The 17,047-nt window shown below is 37.0% G+C and overlaps 1 pseudogene; it reads left to right on the forward strand.

Moving 5' to 3' along the window:
- The first annotated feature begins 636 nt into the window (after positions 1-636).
- LOC127434915 (thyrotropin-releasing hormone-degrading ectoenzyme-like) overlaps positions 637-17,047 on the forward strand; it is a 184,124-nt pseudogene continuing 167,713 nt past the window's right edge.

Genomic DNA, 17,047 nt, shown 5'->3' on the forward strand with positions numbered 1-17,047 from the left:
AGAGAGAGAGAGAGAGAGTTCAGCAGAGAGGGCGATGGAGGCACAAGGGAAAATAAGAGCAGAGAACAGAAATTGACAGAAACACTTTTGTGATTGATCATGAAGCAGGTGTTCTGGAACTGAATCCACATCATACTCAGATGTCAAAGGAGAAATCATGGAATTGCGGGGAGGTGCACTGACTAGCGACTGATTCTAGAGGCTGTAGCCTTTAGCCTCCTCATTAGCATGCCCACCTCCCATGCTGGAGACCCCAGTTCAAATCCCACTCAGAGCAGGTTGAACAGGACTGGTTACAGTGGTGCCGTGACCCAAAAGGGAGTGAGGTTTAGGGGGGTGAGTGTAACATTATCCAGCTGGTTGGTAGATGTGCAGTGTGTAAACCTCACTCCCCTGGCCTCAAGAGGCACACTAGCAACTGACACTAGGGGCTGTTACCTTTAGCCTCCTTGTATGCAGGAGACCCTGGTTCAAATCCTGCTCGGAGTGGGTTGAGCAGGACCGGTTACACATGCAAAAAACTGAGATTCTATTCTTCATATAACCAGATAGTGTCTATTTTGAAAGCATCAACATACTTCATTGCTTTTAATTTAAAAGTGAATCCCATTTCAAATGCAGTGAGGATTCGTACCAATGGGTATTGAGGGCACGAGCATGAGGAACGGACATGTTCTGTCCGATCAGTGGGCCGACAGGGTGGGGGTCCGGCCCCGCACGACAGAACAGCACATCACGGTGCACAAGAGACTCGTGCTGGGCTTCACCATCTCCATCCTCACCCTCATTATCGTCATGGCCATCGCCATCACATTCAGCGTGAGCTGCGAGAGATGCACCGGGGAGAACTCCCACTAATGGCTCCTGTAACAGTAAAGTGAAACAGTCCCGGTACAGGAACAGCAGCAGATACTCAGAGGACAGCCAGCAGCCATGGAGACGTGCGCTTACCGGCCACCCTGCACCCTCGCCACTACGACCTCCAACTGTCCATGTACATGGAGAACTTTCCCTTCTCCGGTGAGGTGAATATTGAGTTTGAATGCATCTGTGCCACTAAGTTGATCGTGGTGCACACAGACAGGTTGGAGATGGAGAAAGTGCTGGTATATTCAGACAGTAAGAAAGCTGCAGGTGCCATGAGGATCTAGTGACGCTTCCATTATCAGCCCATGCAGGTGTATGTGATTGTGCTTCACAGAGAGATGAAGCCCCTCAGAACATAAAAGACCAACATTACATTTCATGCGCCCATTCAACATGAACTCTTGGGAGTTTTCTGCAGCTCATACATGCTGTGTGGGGAGAGAAGGTAATTGTTCATGTATTACATACACTGCAGCAATCCTCAACAATTATTGTCATACGTGATGTTCTACCTTTACTATGCTAATGTTCCCGCCAAACACCTTAATTACTACAGTTAATATTACTTCGGCAAAACAATAATCAAAAACTTTAAAAAGCTCTCAGAATCTCTCTGACACTATTTTTGATGTAGTATTTATTGATGATAGTGGTGGCTAATACAAAGTTGGCATATCTGTTTGTTGAAGCTGGTATTTTGGTTGAAGCTATTACCATGGTTCGTTCATTCATTCACGTTCATTCACCATTGTTAATTTTATTACAGCAACGGGAGTCCATCAAAACAACAACAAACAGCACGGTTTCCAAATATGGTTACAACATTAGCTTTTGTTGTAGTTACGGTTGGATTACGCAGCATTGTTGTCTTCGTGTAACTTTTTAGAAGCCTCAGTCTCAGTAACTTTCCTTGATCTGAATGATCATTTGTTAAACCTCACAGCTTTGTGTCTGATCACTACAGTCAATGACTCATTTACTGTCAGACATTGAAGGTCTTACAATATTACAGAAAGATTTCCAGCACATTGCTGAACTTCCGTAAATCTACACAAATTTTTTTTTACATCAAAATAGGCATTTATTATCTCACAACTATTTATTAATTCCCCAATGCATCAAAATAAACATAAGATTAGACAGTTATATTAAGGTGTTCCATGTGCTCTTGTTTATACTAAGACAACCCATTATGGTTCTAACCTATGGAATCTTCATATCTCCAAGTTTAATCTTACTGTATACAACTATATACGATCAGCTCATGTGTGTATTACATAAGAATGAAGGGTCTTATGTGTATTCCACAGTGTTTTCAGGTTCACCGCACAGAGTATCTACTTAGTTTTTAAGAAATGTTTAAGCCATTGATTTACCCTGAAGGGATCATTTCATGGCCACACTTCATAAATCTTTTGCCCATCTACTAGCTGCCCCTTTTGTCTTTGTAATAATCAGGTAATTGTGCCAACTTTTAGACCTGCTTTCAGTTGGAAACAGCTTGTTCAGTTCTTTTCAAACCAAGATCAGATCATTTGGTCTTCTGGTGATTTAACAGAAGTTTATCACAGAACTTTTTAGTCACCATTTCCTCATCCATCACCCTATTTGTTTGACGTCTTGTTGCATCTCAGTGATGTTATAATGATCTGCTAAAGCAGGGACAGTCCTGTCACAACAGCAGACAACAAACCAACAGGATTTTCACTCTGGTATCCTCTTCCTATGGAATCACCTCCTGTTGGTCTGTTTTCAACATACTGTATGCTGTATACCCTTTGTTCCCTGTCTGTCACTCACTCGAAGTTGTGTCGATGTAGTGACACTAGGGGTCACCCTTGGGAGCCCCAAACACCTCTGATATTTGAGAAACGCAGGGCAGTGGCCCTTCACTGAGGTAAAACAGACACTGCTGAGCCTAGGCGGACGCCTTGTGAACTGAATCACATGGCCGAGTCAGATGGTCCTGGTCAACCACTGGGGTGGCTTTCCCTCTGACGAAGGAAAGCCGCGACCACAACGTGGCCATGATCATGTTCTCGCAGTGAGGACATGACCCGTCCACGAATGCTGTCTCTGCATGGGTAGCGCCCAAGCACGTGAGACAGCGATCGTGGCCGTCGGAAGTGGAGAGGTAACGACCACAACCAGGAATTAAACACAGATGGAAAGGAAACTTTTAAAAGATGCTCTCCATCAGTGCCACTTTTTAGAAGGAAATATATTCTTTTATTGCAAGAATATATACTCTTTTAGTCTGTTGAAGCACCCAGGTGCATTCTCTGCACTCAACCAGTGCATGAGGGGGAGAAGCCGCTGTAATACGCCGTAAATCTAATAGCTTTCTCAGAGGTGAATGGAACGGCAGAGGGATTCAGCTCGCTTAACACAACCATTCGGCTCCGAAGAAAAAATCTGAATGAGTGGTTGCGAGCCAGCTCCTTTTATACCCGTATGTCCGGGGGAGTGGCATGCAAATTCCACTCGCCAATTCCCATTGGCCTTTTCTCAAAGATCAGAGGTGTTTGGGGCTCCCAAGGGTGACCCCAAGTGTCACTGCATTGACACTATGTCTCATTCCCTCCTTCAGGGAACGGAGGTTACGAAAGTAATCAGGACATTTTTTGATCACCCACCAACACCTACTGCCTGAATCTCAACAGTGACCTTTAAATAGTGTGAAAATGTTTAAGATTCAGCATCTTTCAATGGTAAACATGAAGAGGAATTAGACAGATGGGACAACATTTGCTTTTTTTTTATTTTATTTTTTTATCTTGCTGCATGAATGGCTGCCAATGTTAGTATAAAGTTGTCAAGAAAGTTCAAGAGAGAGCACAGTACATCTCCTGCCCTCTGGTGCTCATGTTGTGGGTAGCGGAGGCATAATCACCCTCTAAGATTTGAGTCAGGGTTGGGGTATCCATTAATTCAGCTCACTGGATGAACCTGTAACTGAACTTGTATGTGTGATGTTGAACAGCAGAATTATCACTAAGAATACAGCATACAGTAGTCAAAGCATGTGTCCCACTCTGTCTCCTCCCCTGACCTCTTTTCCTGCTCTATAACTTAACATCTAACGGAACATTTCTACAGTTCTGTGCAGTCAAACTCCAGACTCTGCAGTTATTCATGGGCAGCCTGATTTTGACATCCTAAATGTGTCTGTTTGTAAATTATTAATGTTCCAGTTAAAATGTGCTGCCTTAACCAATCCATTTACATGTAAAGAAACTATTCACTTTGGACAGCTCTATATATTTTTCTTTTCATGTGATTTGGTTCATATTGTCTGTTTGTCTTGACATTGTGCTGTCACAAATAGATTTAATGTGTACAGTTGTGACAGAAGCCTCAAAGACATCCAGATATATCTTTTTTGTGTGGTAGTGCTGCAGCACTCAGTCTCAGGGAATGTGGTATATTGTTGGCATTTGATGTGTAATAAGTGATTTAGTAGAAGCTGCAACAATTGTGTCCATCTTCACAGCAAGAAGCTCATTTATTGGTTTCTGGTGTGATATAAATCCACAGTGATTAGTACAGGGATGTGGTTCACCATTCAGAGCTTAATCTGTATCTGTATTTAGGAAAGTCAATACAGAGAGATTACTGCTTCACTTTAAACTCCTGGCCCACTTAAATGTCTTGGATTTATTAGAGAGGTTTTTTATATCTTATCTGTATTTCTCTCTCTCTCTTATCTGACTCGTTCTGTATTTCTTGCATTATTCTGCAGGTATCTTGCTGTGACGCAGTTCTCACCGACTCACCCCAGAAAGGCGTTCCAGTGTTTCGACGAGCCCATCTATGAAGCCACTTTCAGAGTGAGTTTGAGACACGAGAGCTTGTATCAGTCCATGACCAATGTGGCAGTGGAGGCCTCTACATTTGACCTGGACGGGTGGGTGACCAACCATTTCTCCAGGATGTCCCGCATGTTCACATACTACCTGGACTGGGCCGTGTGCAACTTTACCTACAGAGAAGCAGTCACAGATAATGGAGTTGTGGTGAGTCTCATTTGAAGCTTTCAGATAACATGATCAGAAGCTTTTAAAACTCCATTTATGCCAAAACACAAAGTTAGAGACAGCATACTGAGAATTGTTGATTATACATACAGGTGCATCTCAATAAATTAGAATGTCGTGGAAAAGTTCATTTATTTCAGTAATTCAACTCAAATTGTGAAACTCGTGTATTAAATAAATTCAATGCACACAGACTGAAGTAGTTTAAGTCTTTGGTTCTTTTAATTGTGATGATATTGGCTCACATTTAACAAAAACCCACCAATTCACTATCTCAAAAAATTAGAATATGGTGACATGCCAATCAGCTAGTCAACCCAGAACACCTGCAAAGGTTTCCTGAGCCTTCAAAATGGTCTCTCAGTTTGGTTCACTAGACTACACAATCATGGGGAAGACTGCTGATCTGACAGTTGTCCAGAAGACAATCATTGACACCCTTCACAAGGAGGGTAAGCCACAAACATTCATTGCCAAAGAAGCTGGCTGTTCACAGAGTGCTGTATCCAAGCATGTTAACAGAAAGTTGAGTGGAAGGAAAAAGTGTGGAAGAAAAAGATGCACAACCAACCGAGAGAACTGCAGCCTTACGATTGTCAAGCAAAATCGATTCAAGAATTTGGGTGAACTTCACAAGGAATGGACTGAGGCTGGGGTCAAGGCATCAAGAGCCACCACACACAGACATGTCAAGGAATTTGGCTACAGTTGTTGTATTCCTCTTGTTAAGCCACTCCTGAACCACAGACAACGTCAGAGGCGTCTTACCTGGGCTAAGGAGAAGAAGAACTGGACTGTTACCCAGTGTTCCAAAGTCCTCTTTTCAGATGAGAGCAAGTTTTGTATTTCATTTGGAAACCAAGGTCCTAGAGTCTGGAGGAAGGGTGGAGAAGCTCATAGCCCAAGTTGCTTGAAGTCCAGTGTTAAGTTTCCACAGTCTGTGATGATTTGAGGTGCAATGTCATCTGCTGGTGTTGGTCCATTGTGTTTTTTGAAAACCAAAGTCACTGCACCCATTTACCAAGAAATTTTGGAGCACTTCATGCTTCCTTCTGCTGACCAGCTTTTTAAAGATGCTGATTTCATTTTCCAGCAGGATTTGGCACCTGCCCACACTGCCAAAAGCACCAAAAGTTGGTTAAATGACCATGGTGTTGGTATGCTTGACTGGCCAGCAAACTCACCAGACCTGAACCCCATAGAGAATCTATGGGGTATTGTCAAGAGGAAAATGAGAAACAAGAGACCAAAAAATGCAGATGAGCTGAAGGCCACTGTCAAAGAAACCTGGGCTTCCATACCACCTCAGCAGTGCCACAAACTGATCACTTCCATGCCACGCCGAATTGAGGCAGTAATTAAAGCAAAAGGAGCCCCTACCAAGTATTGAATACATATACAGTAAATGAACATACTTTCCAGAAGGCCAACAATTCACAAAAATGTTTTTTTTTTTATTGGTCTTATGATGTATTCTAATTTTTTGAGATAGTGAATTGGTGGGTTTTTGTTAAATGTGAGCCAAAATCATCACAATTAAAAGAACCAAAGACTTAAACTACTTCAGTCTGTGTGCACTGAATTTATTTAATACACGAGTTTCACAATTTGAGATGAATTACTGAAATAAATGAACTTTTCCACGACATTCTAATTTATTGAGATGCACCTGTATACTTAGTTACATTTAATGCTGAAAAGTATAGATTAAATTTGTTTTACAAGAACTGTTTTGCCCAATATTTGGGAGTGCTATGTATTGTTATGCTTATTAGAGTATTGTGTTGTTAGCTTAGCAACATGCTAACATCAAACTCTATTGGAATCAATTGTGAGTCGAGTCTCACGTGTGAAGCACTTCTGATATATGAGAGTATGATGGTTATATAATGGATAATATATAATTGTCATATTGTCTTATTGTCAATCCAAACCTAAACAGACCATTCAGGTTTTATATAACTTGTAGGAACATGTTTTATATGAAGTTTAGGCAATTAGGTGACTGTAAAGCAGCCAGTAAATTAGAAAACTCAGTGAATCTTTCCATCTAGTTTTGATTGTCTTTGAATCACATTCATCACATGCACTTTAAAGTGTTTTTGAACATTTAATAATTGCCTGTGTAGCTCATATAATCTGTAAGTGCTGTGTGTCATATTAAACACTTCCTCGTGCTTTCTCACTGGCTCTTAATGTGTGACTGGCATCCTCCTCTTATTACTGTAATGAATCTATCTTCTTCAAATCATTTCTGCTATGCTGACTGTAATGTCTGCTACTTTCTAGAGCATTAAGACTCACAGCACGCACTAGTTTCCCCATCAATCATATTATAGTGCAGGGAAGTCCCCTCATGTCATCCATCATAAAGGTTTGTCTGTGTGGAGCAGGAGAAAAGATTGTCTAATTGTCTAATTACAGGTTGTTTTAAAATCATATTGATTTGATTGAGGTTTGAATCATTTCCACAGCTCTAAGTGCAGCTCATTCATCTTTATATCAGAGGCAATCAATACAGCAGCAACATGTGAGGTAAACAACAAATGATTAAATGTGCATTGCTGAAACAATGCCTTTCCTCCTGCTTGTTGTGCACTGTAACTCTGTTCAGCTTGATATGAGGACATTCATTCTAGATGGGGCTCGATCAGAAAGCTGTGCCGTGCATCAGCCTTTGGCTAAAAGAGCTCAGAGATCAATTTTACTGAGGGAATACATTTACCACAAAATGACACATCGAAAGTAGTTGTGTATTCTGATGATATTCTGATTATTTTTAAGCAACATATAAATAAAAAAATGTTTCATATTATTATCATAGTTATGTTATATGGAGGTTATATAATTTTTGGAGGGCTTCCTTTCTCTGATAGCTCCTCACATGTATTAGACTTTGAACCAAACCAAACAGCTCTGAGATTAATTACAACCTTTGATTTTAAGCAAAGGGATTTTTTACTTCTGGAACCCTACTTTTACACTCTATAGGTGACAGTAATACTTATAATATGCCTTGCACACTGGATAAGGGCTAGGGAAAATTGCACTCCAAAATGTACATGCTAGATGAAGGTGTTTGGGAAAGATATTTATCCTCAATTACTCTCAGAGCTTAGTCTTTCCAAACAGTTCTTTATCATTTATCGCCTGACACCCTTTCACTTTTGTTTCTCTCTTCTTGCATTATGTTGTTGTAGATTTGTCTGTATGCCAGACCTAATGCCATCCAGAGTGAATTGGGGGACTACGCTCTTCACCAAGGGACTTTGGCAGTTCTACCAGGATTACTTCAAAGTCAAATATTCCCTCCCCAAGTTAGGTAAGGCGAGCGGTGAAGTGTTTCAGCTTTGAATTGCTTTAGTGATGCATTTGAAATGGCCAATATATGTTCCTCTCATGGGAAAATGGGTGATTATTCATTGTTCAGTTTGTACTGCAGCTGGTTCTGTGTGACTTCCTGCTTTATGCTGGTGTAAAGGAGAAGTCAAGGAGTGTCAGTTGAAACTCTAGTTCTTGTGTTTATTGATCCTAAAAGCATTTTAGACCTATTGTGGTTGTTTTTGGTCTTGGAAATCAAAACACGTGTGTGAAGTTATAGTATAAGTTTGTCTGTGTACTGATGTGTTTGGATACTGTATGCACTGTATATGTGTTTTGTGTGTGTGTGTGTGTGTGTGTGTGTGTGTGTGTGTGAGAGTGTGTGTGATTGTGGTATACTGGCTTACATCAGACACTCTCTGTGTCTCTGTCTCGCTCCATTGGGTTTCTGTCAGTTCTCTGTATTCATTTGAATATACCCAGGGCTCGAGTTGAGGGGGGATGCGAAGGGATGGCATCCTCCTTGTTGCAAGAAATATGAAAAAGCATCCCCCTTGTAAAACCATCATCCCTCCTTACCACCCCCTTCAGATTAATTTTATCATGTATAACCCGGGTTGGGGAGTAACGGAATACATGTAACGGGATTACCAATTTAAAATACAAAATATAAGTAACTGTATTCCACTACAGTTACAATTTAAATCATTGGTATTTAGAATACAGTTTCATTCAAAAAGTATTTTGATTACTGAAGAGATTACTTTGCATTTTATTGTCATTTGTTTCATTTAATATTTTACCTTTCAGATGGAAAACATTTATACATATACTGTAAATGATGCAATCCAAAGAGCATTTGAACAGCGGTGAAACACTTTCTTATAATGTGTTACATTCATACAAGCAGACAGAGAAGTAAGTTTTAAGTAAGTTTGGAGCAGAAGAAATAGAAATAAACCTTGTGTAAATTGTCAGCTTTACATTAAGCTAAAATGCTATTTCTAGCCATTTTACATGCACATGTTACCAGGCACGATCATATTTTTTTTATCAAGAAAATTCATGTTAGATCATAATCTATTTTTTTCTAGTAAGACCTTTGATATTAGGGCAAAAATCATATCCTTGATAATAATTTTTTTATTGTTTTCCTGTAAAAATATCAAAAAATCCTTAAAACAAGATCAATTTGATTTATCTTGTTTTAGAAACAACACTGCATAAGATATTTAGGTTTTTCAGAGAATGTATTTTTAACATGTGTATTTTGTCTTACTGTACTGGCAGAGTTTTTATTGTCAAAACAAGTGAAAAAATCTACCAGTGCTGAAGAAGTAATCCAAAGTATTTAGAATACATTACTGACCTTGAGTAATCTAACGAAATATGTTACAAATTACATTTTACAGCATGTATTCTGTAATCTGTAGTGGAATACGTTTCAAAAGTAACCCTCCAAACCCTGTGTATAACTTAGAACTAATCATGCAAGTAAAATATAAAATGTTCTACATTTGATAAATAACAGACTTTAAATAATTGCGATTTACCAGCCAGAATTAGATTTTGATGTGTAAGTTTCTATAGATTTCTATAAGTGAAATTCCCCAGTCAGATCTTGACACCTGTACAGTTTGGATATATTCTGCCAGGGTGATGCTTTAGTCACGCAATCTGGCAACCTTGAGCTTGCGAGTACTCTCTCCACTGCGAAAAGACGGCGTTTTTTTTTCTGAAAAATGTTCTGGTATGTTGGAGTTTCATTTGTCCTTCCTAGTGTTCACATGAAACTTACGCCACTGAAGGTAATGCAAGTTTTCAAAAGTTTCGCACACTTTCAAAAATGGCCAAGAGAACACTACAAGGAAATATTTTGTTTTTCTTTAAAAAAAAAAAAAAAGGAGAACAGATTGTAAGTTATGACAAGTGTACAGTTACAATGTGTACATGTTTTTAACTCAAACAATTTTCAGGGTTTTGCCCATAAAATGCTTTTGTGTGTAGAACAACTTTTCTACACCACTGTTTAAGTATCCTTCATAGAAACAGCCAAAACTTATTTTATTAGTTCAGTTATTTTAAAAAATGCGTGTCTGTGACAGTGGGCGAGCGATTTAAAAAAATAAAAAAATAAATAAACATTTCCATGATCATAACATGGATTCTTTTCACAAGATTCATCATAAAATACAATAACAGAGGGTAACAGGTGCATATTATGGCCATGTGTCCTAAGGGTCAATGAAGTGATGCTCATTTTTGTTCAGATCTAATCAATTAAAAATACATAACATTTAAATGCAATTCACAGAAACCATTTACTTGAATAAACCTCTTCTATGATGAGCAGATTTTCAATTTCTGATTTTAAAGTCAAACTGATATTTTTTCTGGGGCTTAAAAGTGTCCAGACACACCGTCTCATTAAAGCTGAAATTCATGAAATAATAATAATAATCAGAATAATCAGAATAATCTTTTATTATTATTTCTTAAAAACATAAGCAATGATTTAAAAAAAATAATAAATAAAAAAATGCTTTTGTCCACCAAATCAAAGTTGTGGTGTAACCAACATGTAGGTAGACATTTTGTTGTTTATGTTGACCATAAAAACATAAAACAGAGTGGACACCTTTAGACCCTCAAGACTGAGCACGAAGTTTTAAAAAACATCTGATATTTATTTTGATATTTTTATGACAAGGCACATTTTGTTCAAGTCATGTGGTGTAACCCTGAGAAAACTTGATATTTTTGAGTCAAAAATGCATTATATATATATATATATATATATATATATATATATATATATATATAATGTACCTTGAAAAATTCGTTTGAAAACCTTTTGGAAATTAACGATTAAGTGTATACTCTCATGTATTCAAGGTGCAAATAAATTATTATTATACTTTTTACTTGATGGATACACCACATGACAATTTGGAAGATTTAAATTTTTTTTATAGAAATATTCATAGAATGGTGCAAACTGTGTAAATGCAACATTTTTGAAAATGCTTTCAGAATGTTCATTATCAGTTCAGGGTCACATGCAGAATGATAAAAAACTAGAATGGAAGTCTGTGAAGAATGGAGTGGGTAACGATACTGATTTTCCGATGAATCTTCATTTGAACAATCTCGAAAATCGATTCTTAAATCCCAAGATCGATCTTTTCCTGTATGCGCAACCAAAGTCCTGGTGCAACCCTTTACTACAATGAGAGGAAATCACTCAAATTAGCAACCAAATTTTATGCTATGCGACTACAATTTATATATTTGGCAACTTGTTGGTAAATGTTTAGATTTAGGTATAGTGATGGAGTATTCAGAAGCGAGATCCTTTCACTGCGTGTTGAGAGTAAAAGTTGTTCTGTGTAATGCTTGTCCGTCTGGTGCACAAACATTCAGTAAATTATGTATATCAAACAAGATGCTGCTCGGAGCAAGATGATAAAATGGCCATTAGTTGAAAATAAAGCCTTCTGAGCATGTGATAAGTGAATTGAAGAACTTCAGATACTTGGTTTGAAATTGTATATGCTCAACTCAAACAGGATTCACTTTTGTGTTAAAATTACACATGTATTTATTCTTAGTTACAAGTTGACTTGACAGTTGGTTCAGGATGGTTTCTGTTTGTGTCTACAGTCAATATCAAAATGTCAATATCAAAATTTCTATGAAGACTAATGGAGCACATCGTGTGTTTGGGATGAGAAAAGATACAGTGTTTAAAGTATCATTTAGCATGTGCTTTGAGAGGGAGGTGATGTATTTTAGATATTGATCTACAGTAAGTGTTTCTCAGAGAGAGATCAATGGTTAATCAAAAAAGGCTGACCCGCCCCAGTTTCTTTAACATCTTGAGAGCAGTGTGTGAGTAACATTTATGAACGAAAGCAAAAGGAAATCAGAACAGTCACAAATGTGGACATACTTATCCCTCTATACTGTTGAAAGTGCAGAAAATATCAGTATGTGTCTTTGATGATTTGGATATTGAGAAGAGATTCAGTCCAAGAGAATGCAATCACCAATCAATCAAATCCTCATGTCTGTCATTGGATTAATTGTTGTTCTTTTTTAACTTAAAGTGTTACATATACAGCAGATTATTTTATCCAGAGCTGTAAAGTGTATCAAACACTGTGATCTGATCTTGATCAAGTTAAAAAGTGTTGAGCCCTGAAGAGATACCTGCACTACGGTGTTCATTTTAGGACATTCTCAGACCTCAGCGTCAGTTCTCAGACTTCAGACAGAGCGCCATCGTGCCTCAGACTAAAATGGTTCAAGTCTCAGGAAAAACACTGTCATGCCTAAGGTCTCATAAAATAAGGCAACAGACCAAACGGCCTCAGACTAAAAGACTTCTGATGAAACCGCATCGGATGAAACAGCCTCAGACCAAAAGGTATCAGTCCAAAGGGCATCAGACTAAAAAGCATCAGAATTAAAGGTATCAGACGAAATGGCCTCAGACAAAGCAGTCTCAGAAAAATAATGTAATTATTTTTCAGAGGAAAACACAATTTTATGCTTTGTGTGTAGTCTAAAGACAAAGGTGACATATTTCTATATTATTGTAATGTACAAATGTCGAGTTATATTATTTTACATTTATGTTTACAATTTTTTGTTAATCCTGTGGTTTACTAAAATATAAATGAAGGCAAAAAAAAAAAAAGTCATTATTAAATTCAACTCGTTACATGAAGTTTAACTTCATACACAAACTCTGCCATTAAATTATAAATAAAAAGCTGTCCATAACATCCTAATATTTTATGGGTGCATGGTTGAATGTTGTGAGTAGTGGAGTACTTTTCATCCTTGAAAAGGATGAGTTTTAAGCAGCTCGTCAATGTTGAAGACAAATAATTAAGAAGCGTTATTGTATTTAATCAGTTTAGAGCTGCTGTCTCCTTCAGCCAATATGATTTACAGACTCTTTTCAAAGTTAAACATAATTCATCATAAGTTAATCTGGATCTCCCAGACATCATTAGCAGCAACATTACCTCAGGAGACTACAAAAATAATATAAATGTGTATAAATGACACCTAAAATGACTTATTATTAAATTATAATAAATAAAATAAAATACACTATTTTAAAATATTAAAAGTATGGTAAGAATTTACAAAAAGGTTGTATTTGTTAAAATAGTTAACAGTAGTTAATGAACAATGGACAATACTTTTTCAACATTTACTGTATTAATCTTGATAAATGCTAATGTATACACATGTTATTACATTTTCCACAAGATAGGCATATATGTTAATTAGTTAATTAGCATTAGTTAGTGCATTATGAACAAACAAACAATGAACAACAGTACTTTGACAAATTGACATTAAACATGCACTCAAGGCAAACACAAATGCATTCTATTATTATTAAATGCACATTATTAAATACATCATCATTATTATTATTATTATTATTATTATTATTATTATTATCAACATCATCATCCTATCCTCAGAATGAATGGTCTGATACCTTTTGGTCTGATGTCTTTTGGTCTGATGTCTTTTAGTCTGATGTCTTTTAGTCTGATGTCTTTTAGTCTGATGTCTTTTGGTCCGATGCCTTTTGGTCTGATGTCTTTTAGTCTGATGTCTTTTAGTCTGATGTCTTTTAGTCTGATGTCTTTTGGTCTGATGTCTTTTGGTCTGATGTCTTTTGGTCTGATGCCTTTTGGTCTGATGTCTTTTAGTCTGATGTCTTTTGGTCTGATGTCTTTTAGTCTGATGTCTTTTGGTCTGATGCCTTTTGGTCTGATGCCTTTTGGTCTAATGTCTTTTAGTCTGCATATTAGAATGACTTCTGAAGGATCATGTGACACTGAAGACTGCAGTAATGATGCTGAAAATACAGCTTTGATCACAGGAATAAATTGCATTTTACAATTTATTCAAATATAAAAAATATTTCACAATATCACTGTTTTTGTTGTATTTTGGATCAAATAAATGCAGCCTTGGTGAGCAGAAGAGACTTCTTTTAAAAACATTAAAAAATCTTACAGATCTAAAAACTTATAAAAGTCTTTATGTAAAGAAAATGTATAGTCAGATTACTTCTTTTAACTTAAACTTAATTTTGTGAATAAGCTACAAACAATACATTCAATCATTAAGTCTCCTCACATTCATTCTCTCTCAGGGGAGGGGTCTTTGTCTTCTCAGGTGTGAATCACATCAATATTCATGATCATCCACGCCTCCTCGCATATTGCCTTTCTAACACTAAAAGTGTCTTACAAAAGTTAAATGACTATATTGTTTTGTATGAATGCGTGATCAGGATGGTTTTCACATCATTTCTGTGGCAAAAATTATAGGGTACAAGATCCAGTTCTCAAAAGTCTTGTGAACAAATGTTTAGTATTTTTTATATGACCTTATTTCAGTGACTTAAAATTTTAGTTTTTTCAAAAACCACGCATGAACGTTATTTTCTCAACAATACAAACATGTACATACATGTTGTTCACATATTATTGTAGCCCAGTTTGTGCTGAATACAGTGTTATCAGACTTTAGCCATTAATATGTTTTTAATAACTGAAAAAAGCACAAATGTCAAGGATGGTCAAAACTTCTCCAGGGCCCAAAACACCCTCAGACCCCAGAGGGTTAAGCACAGGTACTCAGAGTTCAGATGTAGCTCATAATCACATGCATTTGACCTTCAGATTCATTACTAGCCCACCACATGATGAGAATGATGACATTTATCATGTTACCTCAGGGTCAGCTCTGCTTTATGAGGAGATTATAGTGGGAAGAGCATTCTGGGATGATCTGCAGTCTGTTGGAGGTTCAGTTGAGCATTCTTGTGAGATCAGAGCTGGAGATCAAACTGTATGTATTAATCTGAGAGAATGAGCATTACAGACTAAAAACAGGTCATCTCAGGACATCTGATGCTCAAGGACAGCAGACACAATATATATCATACTATATATCTTGAGGTGATTTATTTAGAGGTGGATACAATTTTCTTTTTCCTTCACATATTTTTGCAGTTATTGAAATCTTAAAGGTCAACTTTCACTGTGCAATTCTGGCTCTATCATTCACGTCATTATTATTTATTATAAACACAACCTGTGACACTGTCATTGCTTTTTCACTTTACCTCGTCTCGCTCCATTTCCTTTTCTCTCTCTTTCTTTCTCCTTCTTCCCTAACCTATTACAGTCACCACCATCATCTCTCACTATTTAAAAAAAACCTGAAGCATTAGCTGCATATCCAGCTTCTTTTGTGTTACTGCAGCGTGTTGATCACTATTTCTGTCTTCCTCTCTATCAGAATGATTCAGGTTGGGCCCATAATAAAATAAAATAAAAAATCCAAAGGATAATGGTAATCTCTTCTGGAATTTATTATATCTAATCATCAAGGTCAGATGGAGGGGCATTTTGAAAGCAACTCACTATCAATGTGAAAGTGACAATGAAGGTATTGCACTAGGTGAAAAATGAGGCACATTATAAAAGAATCACAAAGCTGCTGCTGCTGTGTGTATGATGAATGTTATCAGAGTGAACGCTCTCAGCTCCCTCTGCTTCTCTGAGGAACAAGTTAAAGAGTTTGTCACAAGTGTTTTCTCAAACATGGTCTTTGACATTTGGATACTAGCATACTATTTACTGCAATGCTGTGCAATATACACTGCATTCTGCCTACTCAGAATAGTACGTATTCTGCAACACTAAACATTCCACACAGTGAAGTTATACCAACTGAGGCATTCTACACAATACTTCTTTCTCACTCCTGTAATCAGAAAAGCAATTGGAAAAAGAGCATTTATGTTTAAGGCTCCCTCTGACTGGAATAACTTACCTTTTAATATACGTTCATTGACATCATTTCAAATGTTTAAAAATGGTTTGTCTTCTTATTTTGAGATACATTGTACATGTTTCAATTGAATTCATACCTATGTCCATATATAATACATAATGTACTGTATGTTCTACGTGTGTATATACATACATATGTGTCTGTGTATGTATTTCTGTATGTACGTATGTTTGCATGTGTATGTATAGGTATATACTGTATATGCATGAACATGTATATTGTGCTGGGCACATAGATGTTCATAGCCTCTCAGTGGCCATTTAGTGGTTGTGTTTACTAATGTACTCATTTTCTGATACTTGTGTGTTGATTGTGTTTTTTTTTTTGTGTGTTTTTTTTTTTTTTTTGTACTGTGTCTGTGAAATGTTAATTATTGTTTTGTTTTGTAGTATGTTAGGACCCCCTCGAAAACGAGATGGTTCATCTCAAGGGGTTTATCCTAATAAATAAAAGTGTCTCAAAAAGTTGGATTTTAATTGACATTTAAAGAGTAAGTCCATTCCTGAGCTTCATGGTTTACATGTAAATAACAGATAACTGTTTATTATAGTACATAACAGCCTCTTCCTCACAGAAACTTATTTAATGAAAATCTTCCAGCACTGACTGACACTTTTATATTGTTTTCCATTATCAGTGTCTCAAAGCCAGAATGTGCTAATAAGATGATTGTGTGGCATGCTTTAGGTTTCTGTTTATCAAAAAGCTGTTATATCACACAAGGTCACATGATCAAAGGTGATATTTTGACACTGATGCTGCAGGTATCAAATATAAGTCATTCTTTTCTGATTTGTGTTAATAAACATTCAGGTGTCTGCAACTTTCTTTATTAATATTACATGAAGTTTGTTCTGTGCATGTACATGAGTATGCATGTGTTTGAGCTGTACGTGTGTGTGTGTGTGTGTGTGTGCATA

This window comes from Myxocyprinus asiaticus, chromosome 45 (genome assembly GCF_019703515.2).
Source record: "Myxocyprinus asiaticus isolate MX2 ecotype Aquarium Trade chromosome 45, UBuf_Myxa_2, whole genome shotgun sequence".
NCBI lineage: Eukaryota > Metazoa > Chordata > Actinopteri > Cypriniformes > Catostomidae > Myxocyprinus > Myxocyprinus asiaticus.